We start from the raw sequence: 23,553 nt of genomic DNA on the forward strand, positions 1-23,553 counted from the left end.
TCAATTCGAGCTTCCCAGCGTGTGTCACTTACATTTTTCAGGGTGTATATCTTCAAATGGTCGGTCAAAATTTTCCATCTATTTACCGATCCAGCAAATAGATTAAACATTTTTTGTAACATTCCGAACAGTGTCACGGATTTTACTGATGATTTTGCCGCATCACACAATACCAAATTATAACTATGGCATCCACATGGCACAAAAAAGCTAGTGGATTTAACTTCTTCATTCTGTTCTGGACGCCTTTATTTTTCCTCTTCATGTTCGCGCCGTTATCGTAGCCCTGTCCTCTGCAGTCATTAATGTTAAGGTCAAGATCACTCAATGTTTTTAAAATGCTTTCTGTGAGGCCTTCACCGGTTGTATCATCTATTTGTAGAAATGAGATGAAATGTTCTTTTACACTTACGCCATCCTCTGTTATGTCGGCGCATCTTAAAGTTATCGAAAGTTGTTCTTTGTGGCTTATATCTGGAGTACAGTCAGCTATGATTGCATAATACTTTGAACACTTTATGCGGGATACGATTGTAGACATAACGTGTGATGCCATGAGTTCTATTAATTCATTTTGTATATTTTTGCCGCAATAATGGTCAGCCAAATCACCATTCAATGCCAGTCTGACGTGCTCTTCCATGATTGGATCAAACTTTGCCAATAACTGTACAAGACCTAAGAATTTTCCATTATTTGGGGTAAATAATTTATCTGATAACCCTCTGAATGCCATGTTATTTTCAGCCAAATACAAAGTAATGTGCATCAATCTTTGAAGCACATTGCTCCATCGTAAACTTTCTTTAGAAATTAGCTTTTGTTCTTCCTTGTCAATAGTTAATCCAGCTTTAAACCTGATTTCAGCTTCAGTCCATTGAGTAAATGCTTTTTTGTGGTTAGGACTATTTTCATGCAGTTTTCGAGCTTCACTTAAATGTTTCCAATTTCTGAAACCCACAGTGGTAGTCAAATTAGTAGTTGACTTTAAATCAAACAGTCGACAACAAAAGCAAAAGACACTGTCGTTTGATACAGAATAAACTAGCCACCGTCGTCTGATAGTTTCTTCGTTTGATAGTTTTCTTGTGTAATGAGTTGAAGAGAAATGACGCCCATTATCATCTTTTGGAAAGTTATTTAGACATACTTGTGAGGGTCCACATATTATAATGAGATCTATATCTCTAGCATTAAGTACTTTTGGCCACGTACCTACATCAGAAACATTGTATTCTTTTATTGCAAGAACGTTGATACTTTCATCGACCACAGATGTCATGAGTTGATTTTGACTTGGAGAAATATCAGAGGATTCATGCAAAGATGTACTGCGCTGGTCAATTTGATCACCTTCAATAGGTGATTCTATATTTTTCGTGTATAATTGTTCACAGTCTGAAGAAATATTTGCTGATACATGGACTTTTGATTCAATATCTGAAGTATTTGCCTTAGAATTTCCTTTAAGGTACTTATAAATATTCATGTGCTTTTTAGTTTCTTCACGAACTTTTTCTTTTCCAGCTTTTCTTTTCCGATTTTCTGAACCAGAAAGCTTTTTTTTAATCATTTCCTTCTCTTCTGGCATGATTTAATAATTTGACAAATTATTGCTTGGACACTGCTCTATTTCGCGACCACAATATTCGATCTATAACAAATAAAGAAATTCACCTACCAGTAGACGTAACTAGAAAAAAGCCTGAACTGAAAGATAAAAATGTTTTTCGCACCTACCAGAAAATTAAAATGTTGACACAGTCACGACACTCGTTTCACTTACAATTATTCAGCCACGAAAACATGAACGCTGCCTCCGACTCTTACTGACAATTACTGACATGCGGGTGCAAATCGTAGCGCTGCCAACATATGCAGTCTAACAAACATTGTGTGGCGCTGTATTATTTCAGTAAGTTAGGGGAGAATTCTCTATGAATGCAGTGCGCGCATTGCATGATCTATTAATTAATGTACATGAGTCATTAAGTCACAAATATTCGATATAAATACATTCGTATTAATTAAATCATAATGTAATGTATATTTCACAGTCTGTATTTTCTTTTATTTGGAGCGACCGGTAGTTTCTGTTGTAAACGAGAGATGGTGCGGCTGCATGGGCTCTTCCTTGTTGCAGTTCTTGAAACAAATAAGAGAGGCGCTTTGGTAGAGCCCGTGCTAGCCCGCGTCAAACATGGATGGTTGCAGACAATACGAAGATTGCATTCAGCATGATTTCTCTTCTGCTACCCCGAATTCATCGCGCATTCGTGAGATTAGCGACGTATGTTGAATGAGACTGAATAATACTTTAGTTTCGCGAAATGGGTGATTGTAAATTGTAATGTTTTTTTTTTTTTTTTTTTACATGCGTTTAGTACGTGGCGCCCCTTGGGGCCCGGCGCCTTGGGCGACCGCCCGAGTCCCCCACCCTAAAGCCGGCGTCGGCTGGGAGTAACGTTAAATAGCTGGACCACGTGCAATTGTCGTTTCCACTGAGGTTTCATGATACTTTGCGGTGTGGTGATTCTTCTTATTTTAGGTTTTGTGTCGATGTAGCCGGCCGAAGTGGCCGTGCGGTTCTAGGCGCTGCAGTCTGGAATCGCGAGACCTCTACGGTCGCAGGTTCGAATCCTGCCTAGGGCATGGATGTGTGTGATGTCCTTAGGTTAGTTAGGTTTAAGTAGTTCTAAGTTCTAGGGGACTAATGACCTCAGAAGTTGAGTCCCATAGTGCTCAGAGCCATTTTTTTGTCGATGTCAGTCGGTCAGCCAATTATAAGAGATCGCGTTTTGTACCGATTTTGACACAGTTCACTGCCAATCCCAGCTAGGAGGGTAATTTGTAAATGGTTCATTTCTGTTTTTATTCAGCATTGGTCTGAAGTTGATAATAAATTTATTGATTCTGTAGAGTTTTTACTTTCAGTAATTTGATCGTAAATTCACCCTTTCCTTTATTTTATTTCTGTGTAACTGTCTGATATCATTGAGCCCCCTAAGTGTTCGTTAGGGTTGTAAGACGTGTATATTTCTATTGTCTATTCTCAAACCACAATTTATGAAAGATGTTTGTATTTTATTAGTAGGATTAAGTAGGAATAATTAATATTTGTCATGTTGGAAATAATTGTGGTAGCAGGCAATGTCTGCACCAAAGTATTGTTGGCAAGAGAGACCGCACATTGATATAATTTTAAAAAGGGCGGGAGAGACAGCGTATGGATACATTTTAAGAAAAGAGCGGGAAAGACTGCGCATTACATTTTGTAATGGTAGCAAAGACTGTCTGCACCAGAAAGCATTGTTGGCGGGAGAGACCGCACTTTGCCGTTCTTAGGAAGTCAGTAGTAAGCGAGATGTGAAGCGAGTCGGTAGCAGGTCTGAAAAAAATGGCTCCGAGCACTATGGGACTTAACGACTGAGGTCATCAGCCCCCTAGAACTTAGAACTACTTAAACCTAACTGACATAAGGACATCACACACATCCATGCCAGAGGCAGGATTCGAACCTGCGACCGTAGCGGTCACGCGGTTCCAGTTTGTAACGCCTAGAACCGCTCGGTCACTCCGGCCGGCAGCAGGTCTGAAGCGAGAGGTTGAGAGGAGCGGTGTGCCTGCCAGCACAAGAGATTATAAACGGATGTACAGAGACATCAGCTAACTACTATCATAAGAGGAACTAATATTATTGAATTATTTTTTTGAGAAACTCAAGACTACTGAAGGTATGTTTCCGCATTGCTAGTTGTAAGATTATAGTAAAAAGTAAGTCCCATTTGAACGTCTGTAAAATCATTCCATTCACAATATAATTAATTTTTGCCAGCAATATTGCATTACTGATTATAATCCATCCCAAAAACCATCAACGTAAAACTTTGCAAAATTTTATTGTTGTCAAGAAAAAGTTCAATTAGGTAACTTCAGTCAATTTAATTAAAGAATAACGTCAGCTTTGCTATTAAAGAATAACGTCAGCTTTGGTAATAAATACAGCCACTTATTATGACAGCCCACCAGCAGCTAATAGAGTATAGTAAAACAGAGTAAGTATATTCACGTCGCAGTTCGATGTAGCAGTCAGATGGCGATCCAGTAACAGTAAAAAAGGTAAGGAACAGTTTTGGGTTTTTGCAGGTAACGACTGAGAGCCACGACGACGACACATTCTATGTTTCGTCGAAATAATCAGATAATAACTTTTAATAAGCAGTATTTAAATTTGTATGCGAAGATTTAGAAAGAGAATTAATTTCAAACGAAAGATTTCATTTGTTGTTATTAAGCAAGAGGTAGACATCCTAAGGGAAAGTTTCATAATATATTGTAGACGGGAAGATTGCCTAACAAAAGTGATATAGAGGAGACGGCTATTGCGTAACAAAAGAGATAGAGAGGAGACGGAAAGGTTTCAGGGTTCATGTTTGGAAGTAAAAACAGGTGTAATTTATGGTCAGCAATACCACCACAGATTAATTAGGGGTGACAGGCGACATTTAAATCTAGCGTTATACGTTCTTGCGTACATTTCCACTCCTAATTTCTCTGTAAGTTGTTTGACAGGGGCGAACACACGTAAAAATCGGACAAGCAACAGGTGGGGTGATACAACATAGAGACAGGAAAAAGACCGTATGTGTAGAAGAAGAGAACTTGCATGAATTATGTGCAAGAGTTATAAGGTGCATAGGCTGGTAACACCAGGTTGGTATTGGAAGATGAACTTGAACAGAATGAAAAAGACTGAAGTCGTAAAATACTGAAATGGGAATTGGAGAATGCAATTCAGGAACTCCTGGAAAAGGAAGCATTGGGCTGCGATAGAATACGCTCTGGAGCACGAGAAATCGTCGCTATAAATTCGGTAGCCAGTTAGGCAGAGGTAATAAACAAAATATATGACACAGTAGTTTGACCTTAAGATCTACTTAAGACCTTTAAGTAAGAACTGTTGCTGAAAAGAATGTAAGGACAATTGTTGTTATTGTTGTTGTCGTCTTCAGTCCTGACACTGGTTTGATGCAGCTCTCCGTGCTATATCCTGTGCAGGCTTCTTCATCTCCCAGTACTTACTGCAACCTACATCCTTCTGAATCTGCTTGGTGTATTCATCTCTTGGTCTCCCTTTACGATTTTTACCCTCCACGCAGCCCTCCAATGCTAATTTTGTGATCCCTTGGAGCCTCAGAACATGTCCTACCAACCGGTCCCTTCTTCTTGTCAAGTTGTGTCACAAACTCGTCTTCTCCCCAGTTCTACTCAATACCTCCTCATCAGTTATGTGATCTACCCATCTAATCTTCAGCATTCTTCTGCAGCACCACATTTCGAAAGCTTCTACTCTCTTCTTGTGCAGACTATTTATCGTCCATGTTTCGCTTCCATACATGGCTACACTCCATACAAATACTTTCAGAAACGACTTCCTGACACTTAAATCTATACTCGATGTTAACAAATTTCTCTTCTTCAGAAACGCTTTCCTTGTCATTGCCAGTCTACGTTTTATATCCTCTCTACTTCGACCATCATCAGTTATTTTGCTCCCCAAATAGCAAAACTCCTTTACTACTTTAAGTGTCTCATTTCCTAATCTAATTCCCTCAGCATGACCCGACTTAATTCGACTACATTCCATTATCCTAATTTTCCTTTTGTTGATGTTGAGGACAAGTAGACTGGCGGAAAAAGAAATGGCAACAACAAGGAGGAGTTATGCGACATAAACGAAAGGTGGTGGCGTGTTTCTGTGTCTGAAAGCTGATGTCTATTCCAGTTTCGAGCCAGTTGCGCAAGAGTGGCGTTAGTAGCAACACTATGAGGGTGCAAATCAGATGTACTCTAAATACACGCTGTAACAGGCGTGAGCGTTAGTTGCCTTTGAGACTGGACGTGCTGAGATGATGTTAGACAGAGAATGCTTTTAAGGCGACAAAGACGACATTACCAACACCCCACTGAGTTTGAACAAGGTCATCTAATACGGCTACGAGAAGCTGAATGTTTGCAGAAAGACTTGGCAGGAATGCAGCCACTGTGCATGACTGCTGACAGCAGGTGTTCACGAGAATGTACGGTCGCAAGAACAGAGGGAAGGCATATGGTTCTGGCTCATCGCACTGCATGTGCAGCGGCAGTACGAGCAGCGGGTGGCACCGCAGTGACACAAGGAACCGTTACAAATGGATTACTTCAAGGACAGCGCCGAGCCAGAGTCCTTGCAGCGTGTCTCTATCCAACACCACCTAGGGTACAGGCCCGCGCGCACACGTGTGACGTCACACACAGATAGATGGCCGGCTCTGTATCGGAACGCTCTTGTTGAGCACTCTGCAGCTTTACGAACTTAACGAGTTTTAGAGCTGAGACCCCATAGGGATTTTCGTGCTTTCCTCTTCTACATGGCCTTGTAATGAAAGTATGGAAATTTATATCATTGCGTAAAGTAACTGAACAAAACTGCACTATGTTATTTCAAGATGTAGAATTATTTTGACGATTTGCCTTAAATATGCGTTTCTAGGCTTGAATACAAACAGTAATTTTAAATTCTGTCTTTTACCTCAGGAGCTACGTTTTCTTGCAGTAAAAAATCGGCAATATGCAACAACAAGCAGACGTTTTCGGTTTTAAATAAAGCAGCTGAGGCTCCTACAGAGTTTAAGAATTTGTTTCCCCGGTTATTTTCGTAAATTTTTCTCTCCACTTCAAAATTTGCTGACCTCACACGAAACTCAGATCATTCGACGAAGTGGAGCACCACCTGACATAATGTTTAGTAAATCAAAAAACCCGAAATAATATTTTATTTCTCTGTTTCTCCAGAACTTTACAACCTTAAACATGAAAAGATTATATTTTGACTAAAGTTCAGTCTTGATCACACCATTTATGTTTCAATGACATAGGTAACCGGTTTCGGTTATTTTTACATAACCATCATCAGACCCATTGCTCCCTTAGGATGGTAGACGGAGCTCTCCTCAGCTGCTACGAAGTCAACTGATCAGTTACTGTACATAGTGTACATAGCGTACATACGGGGGAGCGAAAGGCCATAGAAAACGCAAGAGGCATTGTAATTGGAGGAGAAAAGATAAATGCTATAAAATACGGAAATGAACAAGCTCTGCTGGCAGTATCAGAAGAGGATCTCAAGCAGATGTTCAAGAGTATTTCAAGAGAAGCCGAGGAGTATGGAATGAAGATAAATGTAGGGAAGACGAAAATGGTGAGGCTAAGCTAGAAGGAAGCTCCAGTTAATGTATAGTTAGACGGAAAAAACATAGATCGACTAAAATTCTTTCTGTACCTGGGAAGTTTAATGACATAGCTCTATAGAAAAAACAAGGAGGAGGATATCTGTCGCAAAGAGAACATTTAACAAGGTGAAGCACTTACCGACAGCTAGAAGAATCGCAATGGAGCTGTGGAAATCTGCTAAACTGATGTCTGGAGCACAGTATCGTACAGTAGAGAGTCATGGACAGTTCAAACGAAATAAGTTATTAGAAATTCGTGGAAAGTAGTCGCGAAAAAGAATGCTTTAGGCGAAGTGGAAAACAGGGGAAGAAAGGCGATAACTGAAAGTGATCAGAAAGAGGAAAATATTTTTGATGGGTCGTACACTGCATGGGAACTGTCTGTGACGAAGAATTATAGAAGGAAAAGTGGAAGCAATTACAGGAAGAGAATTAGAATGATATACGACGTTAGAAGAGCACGAACATACATACTGATGAAGGAAGACACTGAGTACGGTATATGATGGAGAGCAACCATTTGGAAGCTAAGGTACCTTAGAGAAGAAGAAGAAGAAGAAGAAGAGAAAGAAGTTAGGCTCTCCACCTCTCGGTGCCGCCTGCTGCTCCCTCCCAGCTACGCCACGCAGCTGCTGAGTACCCAACGTGTCCGCCACGTGCAGACGCTCCGTCTGGACCGCTACACAGCTTCGCCGCGCGCAGCCTGCAGCAAACCGGTTGTGTGACTCCAGACTGGGGTTGCAGGGGCGACGCGACCACACGCCGTGCGGTTAGGCGGGGCGCCGATCCGTCACAGCTACAGACAGTTGGAGGCTGCAGGTGGCGTTCCCACGAGCTGGTCGCTCCAGGCCAGGCCGCTGGACCAGCCACAAGGGGGAAGGCCTGGGGCGACCCTGCCGTCAGCTGGTCGGCAGCTCGTGGACTCCCCTGGTGCCCAGATGGGCGGCGGGGAGAGGAGAGGAGGGGCCAAACAGCCCCCGTCCTCGATCTCTTTCGGCCAGCGCTTGCCGCCCGTCTGTACTCGTGCAAAATAGCGCCCTAATACTTAATCCGTGGATAACACGAGAGAGATCGAATTTAATTGACGAAAGGAAGAAACATAAAAATGCAGCAAAAGAAGCAGACGAAATGCATTACAAACGTCTACAGGACAACTACAAAGGGCTTTACAGACAAAAGAAGGAGCCATATCTACATACATACTCCGCAATCCACCATACGGTGCGTGGCGGAGGGTACCCCGAACCACAACTAGCATCTTCTCTCCCTGTTCCACTCTCAAACAGAACGAGGGAAAAATGACTGCCTATATGCCTCTGTACGAGCCCTAATCTCTCTTATCCTGTGGTCTTTCCGCGAAATATGTTGGCGGCAGTAAAACTGTACTGCAATCAGCCTCAAATGCTGGTTCTCTAAATTTCCTCAGTAGCGATTCACGAAAGAACGCCTCCTTTCCTCCAGAGACTCCCACGCGAGTTTCTGAAGCATTTCTGTCACACTCGCGTGATGATCAAACCTACCAGTAACAAATCTAGCAGCCCGCCTCTGAATTGCTTCTATGTCCTCCCTCAATCCGACCTGATAGGGATCCGAAACGCTCGAGCAGTACTCAACAATAGGTCGTATTAGTGTTTTATAAGCGGTCTCCTTTACAGATGAACCACCCCAAAATTCTACCAATGAACCGAAGACGACTATCCGCCTTCCCCACAACTAGCATTATATGCTTGTCCCACTTCATATCGCTCTGCAATGTTACGCCCAAATATTTAATTGACGTGGCTGTGTCAAGCGCTACACTACTAATGGAGTATTTGGACATTACAGAATTCTTTTTCCAATTCATCTGCATTAATTTACATCTATCTATATTTAGCTGCCATTCTTTACACCAATCACAAATCCTGTCCAAGTGATCTTGTATCCTCCTACAGTCACTCAACGACAACACCTTCCCGTACACCACAGTATCAATGGCAAACAGCCGCACATTGCTATCCACCCTATCCAAAAGATAGTTTATGTGGATAGAAAACAACAGCGGGCCTACCACACTTCCCTGGGGCACTGGGGCACGATGGAAAACCAGTCCCGAGTAAAGAAGGGAAAGCTGAGAGGAGGAAGGAATGTACAGTTTACACAGGGGAGATGAACTTGAAGGCAATATTATAGAAAGAGAAGTGGACATAGATGAAGATGAGATGGGAAATATGATACTGCGAGAAAAATTTGACAACGTCGAATGAAGGCCCCTGCATTAGACGACATTCGTCAGAACTACTGATAACTTCGGAAGAGCCAGCCATGACAAAACTCTTCCATTTGGTGAGGAGCAAGATATATGAGGCAGGCAGAATACCCCCAGACTTCAAGAAGAACATAATAATTTCAAATCCAGAGAAAGCATGTGCTGACAGGTATGAATATTGCAGAACTATCAGCTTAATAAGTCACGGTTGCAAAATACTACTGCGAATTCTTTGTAGAAGAATGATAAAACTGGTAGAAGCCGCCCTTGGTGACGATCAGATTGGTTTCTACAGAAATATAAGAACAGCCGAGGCAATACTCACGTTGGAACATAGGTTAAGGAAGAGCCATCTTACACTTGTATCGTTTACAGACTTAGAGAAATCTTTTGACAGTGTCGACTGGAATATTCTCTTTGACATTCTGGAAGTAGCAGGGGTGAAATACTGGGAGCGAAAGAGTATTTACGCCTTGTTCAGAAACCAAACGGCAGTTGCAAATGGCTCTTGTAACGCCGGAAATGCATATCCTCCTATTTCCATCTATTGTACTATAATTTGTTTTCCTTATTTTTGCTACCTGAACATATGATATTTCTGTGTCTTTACATATTGTAATTGTTTTACTATTTGTATATATATATATATATATATATTTATGCATTTATGTCGATGTATAATTGGTTTGTTGTGTAAAGATTATTTGTATTTTTACGCTGGGTCTTGCCTAGGGAAAACTGCTATCGAACGATTACATCGATAGGTCGTGTGAAGAATCAAAGTGTGTAGGATCTTTGGTAGTGTTAACTCTGCCGCGTGGAGCGCGGGCAGAGCAAGAGAGAGTCTGGCGGGAGTAGCGAGTGGAGTAGGTGTTGTGTGACGCTCCCGCGAGTTGCCGCGCTTTCGGGGTTTGGCAGCATGTAATTGCGCTCGACTTGCTATGATAGTTTCTGACGTGGTGTCGCGGACGGGAAACATTAGCTGGCGCACATCAAGAGCCCGTTTCGTCTGGTGACCGTGTCGAGAAGAAGGCGCGCCAACATCCAGCTTCTGCAACAGCGACGGCCGACAATGAGTGACTGTCGCCACATCCTCGATTGACGGCTTCAAACCTTCAATCAACCAACAAGGAAGACTGGAAGCACGTAAAGTTTTAGAACTGTATGGCAGACCTCAGCTTTTCAAATTGTTCCATTTGCCTCGCAAAATTACAGCAACTTAGCATGAACCTTTGTTGCTCATTGTCCCAATTGCATTACCAAGCAGGGTCCCTTCCTTTTCCGAAATGAACCCGAGTGTCGTTGAAATTCAAACGCCAGCATAATTCCATTTCAGTGCTTTAATTTCAAAGTTCAGTTAAAGTATTCATAGCTGGCTACAATACTTAGATTACACAAGCACAAATTAAGAGTGCTAGTTTTGTTACCATATTTTAGCTTACCTGTGACTGCAGCTCAGCTTGGTACGTACTAAATTTTACTATTGTTAATTGTTCAGAATCATTTAATTCAAGTTCAAAGTTAAATCTCTTATTTCTAAATTGCGTAGATTCAAGTAGCTTTTGAAATGATTGTTGAGGTAGTCCAAGACTAACCGTATTTTACTGAATTTCGATGTGCTTCAGAAAGAAAGCTCACTATTAACTTCAGTCACTAAATTAACTTTCGATTTTCCGGTTTTATTAATTCTATTGCTAAATTATGTCAGAGTGTAGCGAAATTTATTACTTCTGACAAACTTTCAGTTTTCACACTACACGTGTCAACCTTCAGTTGCCACGCTTCTAGTGCTAATTATATGTGTAATAACCTTTCTTTTTCAGTTATTATAGTAATTGTCCATAGGACTGGCGACCGTAATTTTCCCCAAATCTCAAACATCTAATTACCGTTAGTTAATTGTTAACGTAACGGCCGCACATTTACTTTCTTTATTAACTTTACCCCTTTCCAAAATTAATTTCCACCAGTTTCATTTGCATTTTTCCTTACATTTAGATGTAACCCTTTCCTCCCTCTTTACCGACAGATTAACTTCGGTGACGATTGCTTTTCCCAAATTTCCATTAGGTACACGCGGTTTAATATTTTCACTGTCATTAAGGTCGATAAGTGAGGGGGAGGTTACACTCTGAGCACTATGGGACTTAACATCTGAGGTCATCAGTCCCCTAGAACGTAGAACTACTTAAACCTAACTAACCTAATGGCATCACACACATCCATGCCCGAAGCAGGATTCGAACCTGCGACTGTAGCAGTCGCGCGGTCCCGGACTGAAGCGCCCAGAACCGCTCGGTCACAGCGGCCGGCACAATTGCAAGAGTTGAGGGCCATCAAAGGGAAGCAGTGGTTAAGAAGGGAGTGAGACGAGGTTGTAACCTGTCCCTGATGTTATTCAATCTGTACACTGAGCAAGCACTAACGGAAACCAAAGAAGAATTAGGAGTATGAATGAAAGTTCGGGAAAAGAAATACAAAACCTTGAGGTTTACCGATGACATTGTAATTCTGTCAGTGACAACAAAGGACATAATATGAACAACAGCAAAAGAAAACGGGAAATGGAATGCAGTATAATTAATCAGGCAATGCTGAGGGAATTATATTAGGAAACGAGTCTCTAAAAGTAATAGATGAGTTTTCTTATTTGGGCAGTAAAATAAGTGATGATGGCCAGATTAGAGAGGATATAAAATGTAGATTGGCAACAATAACGAAAGCATTTTTGAAGAAGAGAAATTTGTTATCATAGAATAATGGTTTTAGTGTTAGGAAGGTTATTCTGAAAGTGTTTGTATTGACTGTAGCCATATATCGAAACACTGGGGATAAACAGTTTCGAGAAAAATAGAATAGAAGCTTTTGAAATGTGGTACCACAGGAAATTGCTGAAGTTTAGATGGGTAGATCACGTAACCTATGAGAAAGTACCGAGTAAAACTGGAGAGAAAGGAAATTTGTGCTACAATCTGATCAGAAGAAGGGATTAGTTGATAGAACACATTCTGGAACATCAAGGCATCATCAATTTAGTACTGGAGGGAATTATGGGCGATAAAAATCGTATAGGGGGAGACTAAGAGAAGAATATAGTAAGCAGATTCAGAAGGATGTAGGTTGCAATAGTTATTCGGAGATGAAAAGGATTCAACAGGGTAGGGTAACATGGAGAGGTGCACCACATCAATCTTCGGACTGAACACAACAACAACAACAATTCTTCGCTGACCAATTCCAAATAAGGATGGTATTGACAGGTATGAAAACACGGTGTCTAGGGCAGAGGTCCACACTAACAAATGCTTATAACGAAAGAATTCATTTTATGTTGTTGGGTAAGTACGCTGTTGATAAACGCTCTCCCTGATCCCTGGTGTGATCCTCACCATTTCACGAGAGGCGCTGAGTCGTATGGCGCATGTTTACAGTGCAGGAGGCAGACGTACTCCTGACATTCATCACGTGGACGCAAAAACGAAATGTGCAGTGTGTACTATGGTTAGTAGAGCTAAAGTTTGCAACATGTGTTCAGCAATGTGCAAGAAGAGAACGGAACGTCTACTCTCCCATTCGCAAATAAGTGCGACGCAAATCTCCGAAAAACGGGAAGTTTGATTACAAATGATGGAAAAGTTCCAGAAATGCATATGATTAAGAGCCCGTGGAACACCTTCGCGAAGCATTCGATAGAAACCCACGTAAATCCATTAAACAAGCTTGGGGGGGGGGGGGGGGCCGCAGACGATGTGATTTTGCTGTTGAAATGTTGCGTCGTAGACACGAGAACGGCGACTACCTCAGTGCAGTGCTCTTCAGTGAAGAATGTACTCTCCACCTCTGTGGCAAAGTTACCCGACGTAACTGTCGAATTTGGGGAATTGAGGCTACAGTAGAAGTGACTGAGTATGAAAGCGTCACGTGGATGTGCTGTGGGGATTACATAAACATGCGGTGATTGGTCCATTTTTTATGGGCTCTACAGTGACATGGCACATTTATTTCGGCATGTTTGCGAACTCTGCAGTTCCATAGATGCCGCCCGACCACGTTTTCCAGCAGGATGGTGCCCCACCCAACTATCATGGCGGTGTTACCACATTTCTCCTAGAGACATTTTCTGAGCGTTGGGCCGGAAAGGGGAGGGGGTGGGGGGACTCCGCTATCAGTTCATTGGGGTTAATCAAGGACCTTGTTGATATGGTAGATTTCACACAATGGATCTACGCCGCAGTAGAGGTCATAACACACGTCATACCTATGAACGCATGACGAGAGGTACTGTTTCGATGATTGTCGAGCTGTCGGCCGGAGTGGCCGAGCGGTTCTAGGCGCTACAGTCTGGAACAGCGCGACCGCTACGGTCACAGGTTCGAATCCTGCCTCGGGCATGGATGTGTGTGAGATTTAAGTAGTTCTAAGTTCTAGGGGACTGATGACCTCAGAAGTAAATCCCATAGTGCTCAGAGCCATTTGAACTGTCGAGCTATAAACGGTGTCCCCATTGAACTATATCAACGTGCATAACAATGTTTAAGGAGCCACGTACAATGTTGGACAAATAAGGTTATAAACCTTAATAAATACTGAAGTATAAACAAATGTTTTTGCATATCTCTAGCCCTTACTATCAAACTATCTGGTTTAATAAGTAATAGTTGCAAAGTACTGACCCAAATACTTCAGCCCCTGATCTACGAAATTTCCTAACCGCGGCAAAAACTCGAGGGTTTGAGATAGGACGCCAAAAAAATCGATTTTTCAAAAATATGTTCATTTTGTAGCGCACATCTTTATGAAGAGTTTGATATATAAAACATATATGTCCGAGGAAATGTAAGAAATAGCATTTGATGTTAAGTAGGCCAAAGTGCACTGCCACACCTCCTCACACGGAATTCTTCTATCGCACGTCACTGTATTTCGCTCTGTGGAATTCAAACGTGTATATTTTATAATGGAAGCCATCAAACCTATATTCAGGACAGTGGAAATTATTTGTGACGGGGAGAATAAGAACTCCAGAAAATTTGCTCTCTTTATGCTTGTTGGTAATAACTTTCTGTTTCGTGCGACATAAATATGGAAAACATTAAACTACTAAAGACAAGAGACAAGCAAGACAGTACACATTTCTTCAATCCTTAGGTCCCAGCATTTTTTTTCTCTCTAATCTTGCTACAACGTTACACGGCGTGCTTTATTTTCTGAGAAAGAACCTATTACTTCATCAAAGTTCGTCAAACATTTTTCTAAATCAAAAACCGAAATGTCGTTGTCTAGTATTGTAAAAACTCTTAATATGATTAGTACCAAAGCTCGTGTGGTTCCTCGATTTGATTGCGTGTATTTTGTCACTGTCTGCTAGATACAACGAAATAGGCCTTTTTAATATTGCAGCAATTGTAACACATGCCAGATAAACGAGACTGTTTTGGCACAAAGGGTCAATTTTATCTACTTCGTTTACATAAATAACACGACAGAATATCATTCACGAAGTACCAGTATCAAATTTCTATTAGCCCTATTACAATGAAAAATTTTATGTTAGGGAATAGTTTCACATTTCATTCATATGCTCCAGTTTCTCAAGCATGAGATCGAAAAGTAGTAATAGTCCGAAATTTTTATATGAATTTGAAAGGAATCTTAAGTGAGTACACTTTATGTGGTGCCCGAATATGATAATAGTATTGATGTAAACTAAAACAAAACTATGATTTTTATAAACGATGTATGTTTCTGATAGGCTTTATGGTAATTTCCAAGAATGATTGCCTATCGAAGTTGGAGGGGTCCAAACGATACATATCGAACGTGCGATAGTAAATCGATTGTGGAAGTTTCGTGGCGCACGTTATGATCAGTTATTTGTGATCGTCATTTTTATGTTTTCCATTGTTTCTTCAGTTCGTGTACATTACATTCCCGCCGTAATTATTTGTGATTTGATTGGGAAACCCACACGGTTTCTGTTGATAGCAAGTGTAATGTGTGCTGCTTCTCACGTTTCTTTTGCGGATTGTCAGACATGGAAAACTCTAATTCCATGCATATCCAGCGTAGACAATTGTTTAACTTTTTATCGCAAATATGGACTTCTACCGGACGAGGAAAGGAGGGACTGTGTTGACTGTGGTGCTGCGAAGTCTGTAAAACTTAGTAAGAGGAGTGTGGACACTGAGATTGCGTTGCAATTTCATTGCGGACCTTGCGGAAAGCGAACCAGCATCAGGAAAAATACGTGATTCGAGTCCTCCAAATTATCGATTCAGACGAGCGCAATTCTTGTGTCGTGCTGGACTCGAGATTCTACATCTACATCCATACTCCGCAAGCCACCTGCCGGTGTGTGGCGGAGGGTACCCTGAGTATCGGTTCTCCCTTCTATTCCAGTCTCGTATTGTTCGTGGAAAAAAGGATTGTCGGTATGCTTCTGTGTGGGCTCTTATCTCTCTGATTTTATCCTGATGGTCTCTTCACGAGATATACGTAGGAGGGAGCAATTTAATGCTTGACTCTTCGGTGAAGGTATGTTCTCGAAACTTTAACAAAAGCCCGTACCGAGCTACTGAGCGTCTCTTCTGCAGTTTTCCACTGGAGTTTATCTATCATCTCCGTAACGCTTTCGCGATTACTAAACGATCCTGTAACGAAGCACGCTGCTCTCAGTTTGATCTTCTCTATCTCTTCTATCAACCCTATCTGGTACGGATCCCACACTGTTGAGCAGTATTGCAAGCCCCAGTATCAGAAACTGAGTTATCGGCAAATAGCGTGTGTGACTATTTCGGGTTTTGCCGAGAAGTGTGTTACGTGGTAGTGATAAATGACAGTGTGCCAATTGGTGGATCGAATAAAATAGTAGAAGTAGACGAATCTCATATTGCTAGACGAAAGAACCAGAGTGGACGACCTTCTAAAATTGAAGTAGATCATATTTGGGTTTTTGATGGGATAGAAAGGGAGTCCCGCAAGTGTTTCGTTGTGAGGGTATTGTAACGAAACAAGGTGACTTTAGTGGGTCTCATAAAGCACTTCGTACTGCCTGGAACAAAAACCATCACAGACGGGTTTTAGTCGTACCAGACTCTGAAAGCTGGAGGGTTCGACCACGAATTCGTGAACCACTCTGTGGAGTTCATCTCTTCGGATGACGCCAGTGTCCACACCCAGAATATAGAACGGCTGTGGAAGTCTGTCAAGTCTACCACAAAGAGAAGGGTGTCCAGGACAGAGGGACGAACTGTACTTGTTCCAATACCTATACTTCCACAACTTGCGTTTGCAGGGGAAAGTCGGCGCATGCCACACTCTGCCGATATTCCTGCGCGATATTGCTAGAGTTTACCCTGGCTACGGAAAAAAAGGAAATGCCCCTGTAGCTTATACATCACACGGACTGTCACAAGACGGTAACACCGAGACGACGAGTAAGGTAAGTCATCTCCTTTGAATTTACAAGTGCTTCTCTAACGCTTTTCTTTTGTCGTTGCTGTAGTGACAACTTGAAACATACTCATAACGCGCGCCACGATACTTCCATAATCGATTTACTATCGCACGTTCGATATGTATCGTTTGGATCCCTCCAATTTTGATAGGCAATCATTCTTGGAAATTACCGGCTTTATAATGTGGATCGCTGAATGTGTACGACCGCAGAGCCAAAGATACTGCTTCTGGTCTGAGATTGTAGTGTTGGAGTAAGAGAGGGCTTGGTGCACTGTTGTAGGTAGCTGTCTGTAAGAGGATGGAGTAGACAGTTTTTGTGGTTTTGCTCTGTGTAGTCACCATGTGTTAGTTTAATATAGGAGGGTCAACAGAAGCGTCCGATCTTACCCGTCGGCTTTGACCCGTGACGTAAGCGTGTTGTGGTGTGTGACGTCATTACGGCGCGGAGTTTGATTTGCGATTGTGGCGTGTTTGTAGATGTCTTGTTTTTGTTTGTCGTGCTCTCTGGTGGTGTGTTCATGGTTTTCGTTTGTTTCGTTTGTTTCGTGTGGTGGGGTCAGTTTTCTGTTGCTCAGGTGTTGGATTTGAAGCGGAATTTCTATTAGTGAGTTAATGGTTAATTTAATGCTCATTGCTGTACGTCGGGTGAGTTTGTTATTGAGTGTATTTGGTTGTGGTTTTTTGTTCAGGAATGGATATGAAAGACCGCCTTAACAGTGTTCGGTTGAGGGCGATGATGGGGGAGACAGCTTTAGAGCTGATTAAATTTCTTCAGCTATTTGGCTTAATTGCCGAGGTCGTGAAGTGCGGTGTGTGCCGTGAACCTATGAAATTGGTTAAAGTTCCGGACTCTCGGACCAGGGACGGATACATGTGGTGTTGCCGGAAAGATGGCGTATGGCGTTCTGTAAGGCGTGGTACCTGGTTCGAGAAGTCTAGATTGGCCATGCGTGAGATTGTGCTTATTACGTATTATTTTTGTTATAGTTGCGGGTCGGCTTTGACCCGTGACGTAAGGGACCTACACATTGATCTGTAGCGTAGCCCTGAATACGAGGTTAGGTTGGGAGTTTTTTTTTGGAATGCGGCCGCGGCAGCGGCCGCCTATGATTCGAAAATATTGATTTGACACTAATGAACATGTATACGTAATATGAAGCACTTTGATGAACATATTGATCTGTAGCGTAGCCCACTTGAGGTTAGGTTGGGAGTTTTTTTTTTGGAATGCGGCCGCGGCAGCGGCCGCCTATGATTCGAAAATATTGATTTGACACTAATGAACATGTATACGTAATATGAAGCAATTTGATGAACATATTGATCTGTAGCGTAGCCCACTTGAGGTTAGGTTGGGAGTTTTTTTTTGGAATGCGGCCGCGGCAGCGGCCGCCTATGATTCGAAAATATTGATTTGACACTAATGAAGCCTGTGGGGGGATGGGGGGGCACTGCAGACTCCCCCCACCGCATAACGACACATGATGATCAAATTTTGAAAAAAAATGAAAAATTTTTTCCGTACCTGCTAAACTGCATAAGTGCCGATGTATGTAGGTGTAAGGGAAGCTTTCGTTTCTTAGTTTTCTATTGGGGGATGTGATCGGTAGGTTCTGTTGAGCTATATAGGTTAAGGGAAGTGTCCGATTATGGATAGGAATGTGTTTTTTGGTATTTGGTCAGTTTTGTGATGTTGATTTATTTCGTTGTTTTGCGTGGTTTTGAATGGCGGTCGGTGGCTACATTTCTGTATATTTAGTTTCTCCGCACCCAAAAACCCCTAATTTCCCACGCTTGTCCCGTTACAGTCATTAGGCTTTTTGTGAAACTTGTGTATTTCAGTGTTTACAATACGTATGCGATGTTTTTATATCCGCCATATTGGAATTGTTTATAGTCGTTTCCGCGGTATTTGTGACGTCATGGGTCAAAGCCGACGGGTAAGATCGGACGCTTCTGTATTTCCATATAGGAATCACGAGAACATGGAAGCAGAAGTCTTCGTGCAAGCAAGGTAAAGATGTTAAATAATTATGATTTTCGTTTTGCCAACGCGCTGGTACAGATGAGTTGGTTAATAATTTGTAGTTGTTGAGTAACCTCAGAACGTACGTAAACTGATTGATAAAAAGGCTAGTTAGATATTTCACTTTTGTAGTGTTTCTAAGATTTTTTAACAGAGCTATATGTAATTTGATGATTTGTATTTATGTGGTTTCATGCGGCTAGATAATACTTGCTGTATTGTTCGTGAATCAATTAGTAAATATGATGTATTTTTTCTGACCAATGTAGCTTCAACTGTCAGATGTTTTTCAAAAGACAAAATAAACCTGCCATCTAATTTTGCTAAAAAAAAAAAAAATTCAGTGCTAGTAATTCACCATAACCAGTACCGCCTCCCTGTCCAGGTCATATGTTTTTCAAAGAAGTTGGATTTTTCTGAAATGCTTTCATTTATCAGCCAAAAGAATACCCTGTGCATTTCAAAGTATTATGCCCAGCATTGCACACTGCTGAGCCTGTAGCTAGCATATTTTTATTTTTTTTAAAAAAAGAGACCGGAATATATCGCGTTTCACCGTTGCTGCTTTAGGGGTACTACAATATAAGTATTTGTATGCCCTCGCCATCATTCACTGTATTCCATACGTAGCAGAATAATTTTACTAAGCATCCAAAAGATTTTATTAATTAAAAGAACTTTACAATTTGAAATCGTCATATTCTTCCATATAATATGTGTGATGTCCCCGTTTCTTCTCCTTCCTCGTTCTAACAATCCTGCCATCACTGATTCTGTAACTACCCTCCAGTTAACTTCACTGGTTTAGTTATCCCACCTTTATTTTCCGGTTAGGCCTTATTACATGTTCGCATAACGCATTTTCCGCGCTATTCCTAGAATAGAACCGTAAGCACCTGCTAACCAGGGACTCTGCAACTGGGCCTTAGTAGTGTAGCGATCTGGTAAAAATTTTCTGTCAATTTTCATTTTCTTGGATACACCGAGAAGACAATACGTAATCTTTCGTGCCTGTTTTCGTGTTAGTCGTTTATTTTCACTCTGATAGTCTGAATCTATGGATTCGCTAATAATATATCAACGCTGACCATTCGCACACCCAGTCAACCACATAAACAAACAGCGATAGGTACTCACCCGTTGAGGTTTATTCGTCTCAGCTCGTTTAGCCCTGTCCCCTTCTGTCTGCGGAAAACTTTTTTCATTTCTAGATGCGACGGGGATTCTCCTGGGTGAGTCATCACTTACACTATGTAAGCATTCAAAAATCAACTTATGATTAGTTCCGAAATCAACTTTGAAAGTGTTTAAAAATGTTCAAAAACAAACTGGGATGCTTTTCAAAATCATATGAATAATCGATAGACCAACGTGCGCTGGATGTTATGCGCTTTGTGAAAAAGGTTTTTTCTTCAAGATTGTGAACTTGGCGCCTCCTGAAATTGCCGGCCCGGGCATATGCTCCGGTTCTCCCCCCCCCCCCCCACCCCCCCACCCCTCCACCCTTCCACCCTCACCCACCCTTGCCCTAGACCCAGGCCTGAATTATTTACAAATGAATGGGTGATATTGGTGGAAACCGGATTCGGGAGAAATCAGTTTGGGTTCTGGAAAAATGTAGGAACATTCGATGACTTACAGGACCTACAACTCTTCTTAGAAGACAGACTGAAGAAAGGCAAACCTACGTTTATATCACTTGAATCGTATATATTTAAAAGGGCATCAGCCTCTAATTTTATGATTTCGAGTTTGCTATTACATCAGATACTACATATGTAACTGCACAGATTGACATTGAGGCATCAATCTGTTAGTTATTGAACATTCTACAAGTTTCTATAAAACAATGTAATTTTTATAGAGGCTTCAATCAATTCCCCATGCCCTTTCAGAACTAAAGATGTTCAGAGTCGGGACTAGCAACCCTTTGAAAATGAAACTCAGAGGGTGTCATATATCATTTCTGCTTTCAACCCTCTGTAAGTTTCTGAAGAAACCGGAAGTATCCCGAAAGTGACATTGTTTACTAACGCTTTTTCACATTCTGTTTCAAGTGACACAAGAAAGAGTTTTATTACTCCTTCTACAACGATCAATGGACCGATTATACTTTTCGTCTGTCTCTCCAACGTGATCCATTGACTGCGCCAGAAAAGCCAAGTTATGCATTTGGTAATGTTCCAGTTAATTCCAGTACAATCAAGAAATTGGAACACTTGGCTACACCGAGCGAGGTGGCGCAGTGGTTAGACACTGGACTCGCATCCGGGAGGACGGCGGTTCAATCCCGCGTCCAGCCATCCTGATTTAGGTTTTCCGTGATTTCCCTAAATCGCTCCAGGTAAATGCCGGGATGGTTCCTTTCAAAGGGCACGGCCGACTTCCTTCCCCATCCTTCCCTAATTCGATGAGACCGATGACCTAGCTGTCTGGTATCCTTCCCGAAAACAACCAACCAACCAACACTTGGCTTTCTATGAAGAAATTTTGAATTGGCCTGTAAAGAACGACAGGCAAGATGACGGGTAAACGGGCTGTCAAACACTGCTTATTGTTATAGAATGATGCATTAGTACTCTCAAATATAGAACTGTATGTTCTATATTGTATGCAGTGAACATAATGTTGTTTCACTAATATTTTACATGTGGTTTTATAAAAAGGTATTGGTTTCCATAGTTTAGTGATTACTTACATTACCAGAATATAACTTAACAAATTCAATCTCTTGTCTAACAATCACATTTACATCAATAACAACAATGCCAAGGAAGTTTCCCATATAAAGTTATTATGAAATTCAAACAGTTTTTCGCACTTTCCCACAAATGTGTCATGGGTAGCTTCACGCTCTTTAAAAATATACAATTCATTTGTAGATTTACGGAAAACTCTTGTCAATATTGGGTGGAGAATATGCGATGAAACTCTGAACTTAGCGGGACTAAAATACAGAGAGCGAAAGGCAAGTGACAACACGTTATTTACAACCAGCCAGCAGTTATAAGAGACGAAGGACATGAAAGGGAAGCAGTACTTCAGAAGGCAGTGAGACAAGTCATAAACTTTTCCCGATGTTATTCAGTCTGTACACTGAGGAAGTGGAAAAGCAAACCGACGAGGTATTTGGAATGGTATTTAAAGTTCAGGAAGAAGGAACAAAAAGAAGAGGACCTTCGTATTACAGTAACATGTTGCACTACATTTGAGCATCATCAATGGGCCATGTTTTATTCAGATCTGGAAAATACAACTTAACACTACTCAATAATTATTGAACGAAAAGTTGGGCAAAAATCATTTTATGCCTGCATGACAGTTAAAAGGAGGTGCAACAAAATCTCCTAGAGACAAATGTAATGTTTAGAATAAATGTAAAAAGTTGTAGGCCTAACTTTCGTTCAGTAATTATTCCGAGAAATACACCGTAATAAAACAGACACACTGATGATGGTGGAAATGTGCTGAAACACAGTTGTTCTCTGCATAATCAAGAGAAATTTTTTCCCATTTGATCGGAGTATTCATCCATCCTAGTTGTTATACCAGTATCTTAACAGTAAAAAAATAAAATTAAAGGGCATGTCCTGCTAGCAGAAGTCTTGTACAGCACCGAAATATCACGTACGAGCCATATCAATGAACACTTAATTAAAAAAGAAAAAGCCAAAGTTTCCTCAACTGGCAGAATATTTTTACTTTATCCTTTACGAATGGCTGGTGAAAACCTGCGATTGTAGAGACAGTGCGTTTGCTTGTGAAATGACTTTTTCTGCTGGCAGTCACGATTTTCTTTTGTTTACTTCATGGACATTCCCAGTTACGATTTTCTGTTATATATTTATTACGTGACAAATTTCCGAGAAATGATTCCCATTTTCAAATGAGCATTTTTTTGTATTGTGGTATTTACGCGCAATGCTTTCGATGTGTGAGTTGCTGTATCACCATTCTGTTGCGTTTATGAAAGAAAATCGTCACTGTCAACGGAAAACGCTGTTTTATGAAGAAATAGGTTCGCAAAATACTTATCACTTACACTTTCTTCATTATGCACTTTGGTCTAACTAGTCAACTGCCGTATCGGTTGCAAACGTGCATAGTCCTCGGTAGTATAGTGGTTAGTATCCCCGCCTGTCACGCGGGAGACCCGGGTTCGATTCCCGGCCGGGGAGAAATATTTTACCTTCTAAAGGAATACCCTTGTGTTTGAGGACGTTAATTTAATGACCATGACATGTTGCGTTGCTTGTCTTTTTAGGTATAAAATACAACTTCCACATTTTCATATATTATCATTGATGTATGACAATTACACAACTTCGGAAGCACAGATAAAATACGCTCATAATTTACAAATGTATAGACATATTATTGACATAATTTAACACATCTGTTGTAGTGCTCGACAAGTAGAAGCGGTTTCGAGGGTAAGAACGTTGAGGTTATGCTACAACAACGTGTCTGACAGTTTGTCTTGAGAAGCCATAGGTGCACTCTAGGTCCACCCTATCTTCCACGACTCTTCCGGTTCCGGTTGAGTATAT

The 23,553-nt window shown here is 41.3% G+C and overlaps 1 non-coding gene across 1 annotated transcript; it reads left to right on the forward strand.

The window, feature by feature from the left end:
• The first annotated feature begins 23,109 nt into the window (after nucleotides 1-23,109).
• Nucleotides 23,110-23,181, forward strand: Trnad-guc. Its single transcript has one exon. It is a non-coding gene; the product is annotated as a tRNA-Asp (tRNA).
• Nucleotides 23,182-23,553: the final 372 nt, after the last annotated feature.

The sequence above is a fragment of the Schistocerca piceifrons genome, chromosome 9 (assembly GCF_021461385.2).
Source record: "Schistocerca piceifrons isolate TAMUIC-IGC-003096 chromosome 9, iqSchPice1.1, whole genome shotgun sequence".
NCBI lineage: Eukaryota > Metazoa > Arthropoda > Insecta > Orthoptera > Acrididae > Schistocerca > Schistocerca piceifrons.